Raw genomic sequence first — 3619 nt, 5'->3', positions numbered from 1 at the left:
GGCACTCTAACATTCTTTGATTCATATATTCTCTGAGAAAGGCATGACTCACGACCTGGACAAGGTTACAGCCCTCAATGAAACACCGCCACCAACGAATGTCTCAGAGTTGGGATCCTTTCTGGGTCTTGCCAGTTATTGTACGTGGTACATCAATGACTTTGCCACAGTCAATGAACCACTTCATGCTCTGACCAAACAAAATAACATCTTCCAGTGGTCGCAGGAATGCCAGCAAGCCTTCACGACAATTCGGGACAGAGTGGCCTGTGCCGAGAACATGTGTTTTGATGCCAACCGAAAATAGGAACTGACAGTGGACGCAAGTCCGGTCGGGCTGAGGGCGAGTTTATCCCAAATCGAACCTGATGACGCAAAACACACCCACATAGTTGCATATGCCAGTCGGCGTCTATCAGTGACTGAGCAGTCATATTTTCAAGCGTAGAAGGAGATTCTCGCCGTAGTGTGGGCGTGCAAACATTTTCATCTTTTTCTTGTATGACCCTGATGCTCTTGTCTGGGAGATGGCGATAGACCCAGCATGCCTCATCATCAGCGAAGGACTCAAATCTGAGCAATGGAGAAGGGCTAAATAAAGAAGTCGCCTCGAATCAGAGGTCGTCAGGAGAGAGATTGACAGACTCTTACTGTTGAAGGAGGATTTTCCCGTGTCTGAAGACAACGTACTACTTAAAGAACATAAGATGGTGATCCTGGCCTCACTCCAAAGGAAAGTAGTGGAACTAGCCCATGAGGGGCACCGAAGTATCATGTCCACAAAGCGCATGGTGAGACAGAAGGTCTGGTCCCCTCGTTTAGAAGCGCTGGTGGAGGAGGTGTTAAAAGAGTGTCCAACCTGTTGCCTCATCACACCCAATAGACACCCAGAACTGCTTCACATGTCCGAGTTACCGTAAGGAGTTTGGAAAGTAGTAGCAGCTGACGACTTTGGACCCATCGAAGGAGGGAAATATGTCCTAGCCGTTATGGACTAGTACTCTCGATATCCAGAGGCGCAGCTGGTTTCATCCAAGGCAGCTCACCATGTCATCCCAGTCATGGATCGCATCTTCACAGCGTATGGCATCCCCAGAAAAGTGAACACGGATAACGGGCCCCCATTCGCCAGCCAGGACTTTGAGTGTTTCAGTGAATACATGGGCTTCCATTACCAGAAGATCACCAGGCTATGGCCACAGGCTAACGGCATGACGGCATGACCAAGCGATTTATGGTGAATCTTAACCGAGCGTTACAAGTGGCCCGGCTAACAGGGCAACCGTACGAGAAAGTTCTCCATCAACTACTCAGGGACTATTGGAGCACTCCCCACAGCTACACGGGGAAAAGCCCAGTGGAGGTAATGTTTGGGGGAAATCTTCACACCCGGCTGCCACAGGATGATCCACAAGAAACCATGCGGCACAATGACAATGAACTAAGAGATCACGATCACACTGCCAAGCAGAGAATGAAGGAATATGCAGATCTGCACAGGAAAGCTTGGGATGCCATGCTGGAAGTCGGAGAGATAGTGACAGTGAAAGAGCTGCAAACCCACAAACACACAGCAGTGTTCAAGGATGAACATCTAGTGATCACTGCAAAGAAGAGCTCGATGACCACCACCAGGAATTCCTAACACTTCAAGAGGTTTCCTCTAACCACCCCACAGCGGTCCTGTGGGAGAGGGGACATCTCCGAGGAGCATTTAATGGACGATTCATACCACGGAGATCGAGAAGACTCCGCCATCTCTGACAGGGAAGACCACAGTGAGCCAGAGGGTGAGGGAGACAGAGAACCGAAGACCCCAAAGAGCTAGAAACAAACTACAACGTCTCATTGAAGAAATGGATTGAGACGCATCATCCCAGGGATGGTTTACACCCCCGTTGGGGTATCTGTTTAATTTGGGGGGGTGTCATGTTGATAGTTGGTTCTGGGGCAAGGGGCCAGGATGGGGCAGGGGCAGGAGAGGAAAGTGACGAGTGGAAGTATGGGGAAAGGGGAAGTAGCATGTCGAAGACAGGAGAATGAAGATGTGTTGTGTTAACACTGGTCTCCCGTGTTTTATTACCCCACGGAGCACGGGCGCTGGGGTATGCTGTCCCAACAAGAATAAGTACATAGAGGTGTTATTTACACTCCAATTCCCACAAACCCTTGCAATTAACGTGAGCAAGTTCCTAGATCGGAGACACTGTTCACAATACGGCGGTCTCCTAGCAACCCACTTCCTAACACACATGGTCGTGGCTAGAACGCTGGAATCTTTTGCTTCAGAATACGGACGTAAGTGAGCCCGTTTAGCTTCTTCTCACACCACCTTAGCTGTTAGATCATTCTACAACTTTGTGTCCAACCGAATACTAAGAGACTGCTTTCTTTACTGGATAACGAGCGGTCCTTTTCTATGACCGTAATGCAGCGGGATGAAAACGGCATTCTGTATAGAAGTCGAGCAGTGATAGCAGTGAAAGTCGGGCATTCTGTATAGATGTCGAGCAGTAAAAGCGCAAAAGGTGAGCAAAATGGAGAAGTGCAGTGTTATCTCTGTGTTATCTCCATGTATAGGGGATCGTTGGTGAACATGCTAATGACAACATAATATAGAGCACTCTACACATTGACTCCTTAAATGGATAAATAGCAACACTAGATAATTGACACTGAAAGCTATTTCTTATATTACAGGTTCCTGTCTGCTCCTCATAGGGTGAAATCCTCGCAGACCGCGTCTGTGTCACTACTTCAAGTACCAGTTCAACCACACTGGACAGGACTCGAATGCGTCTCAGGTAAATGGCCAGAGCGTATCCAATACATTTATAGAAAGCAATAATCACATTATCAACTGCTGGAGCCCTTCTAATTACATAATTATATCAATTGCAGGGCACTATTTATGACGTCTGGATAACCATCACTCCACATGGCGAACACCATGAGATGTTAAATGTTATCATGAAGTTGTCAAATGGATAACTCTTGAAGACTTCATCACAGATGAACTCAAAAGCACCTAAGTGATTGAGAGACTTAAGGCATATTCTTCCTGAAGAAGAGAGTTATTCTCTCAAAACGCGTTCAGCTCTTTTTGTTGATTCAAAACCTTTTATGTTAAATTTTGTTGAATTTTGAATTTTGAATTGTGTAATCTCTTGTGAAATTCTTTTTGCACATGGATTGCCAAAATATCTTAATGGTACAAAATATTTGTATGAGGCATACATTGATTACGAAAAATATCTATGAGTATGTTTTCTTAAATGGTTACGTGAACGAAGTCATGAAAGTAATAACTAATGAGATCAGTTAAGAACTGATTGCACCAAACGAAAGAGATATACTAATTTTGACTGGTTACAATTACCAGTACCAACAGGTGTGCAGGGGAAGGGAGGACTCATGCTCTATGAGTTCTTCATTTTCTTGGCTTATGCTGTCCCTCACCCCGGGCCCAGTGACAATGCCCAGATCTCGGTATCTAGGACGCGGGTTGTATGCAGCAAAAACAGGTCTAGCATTGAATATGACTTTCACTGAGTAGTTTCCCGACCGGAAGCACCTAATAAGTAATGGGGAACGCACAATTCATAGACGAGAGCGCATA

General features: G+C 46.1%; 1 long non-coding RNA gene across 1 annotated transcript; it reads left to right on the top strand.

Annotated features, from left to right (window-relative positions):
- The first annotated feature begins 2276 nt into the window (after positions 1 to 2276).
- Positions 2277 to 3154, top strand: LOC138481756 (uncharacterized). Its single transcript, XR_011274384.1, has 3 exons — positions 2277 to 2528; positions 2701 to 2804; positions 2902 to 3154. It is a non-coding gene; the product is annotated as an uncharacterized lncRNA (long non-coding RNA).
- The last annotated feature ends 465 nt before the right edge of the window (positions 3155 to 3619 follow it).

Source organism: Ambystoma mexicanum, chromosome 5p, assembly GCF_040938575.1.
Source record: "Ambystoma mexicanum isolate Mex_15411 chromosome 5p, UKY_AmexF1_1, whole genome shotgun sequence".
Classification (NCBI taxonomy): Eukaryota; Metazoa; Chordata; class Amphibia; order Caudata; family Ambystomatidae; genus Ambystoma; species Ambystoma mexicanum.
Note: the sequence above shows the minus strand (reverse complement) of the source record. Positions and strands in the feature narration are given on the sequence as shown.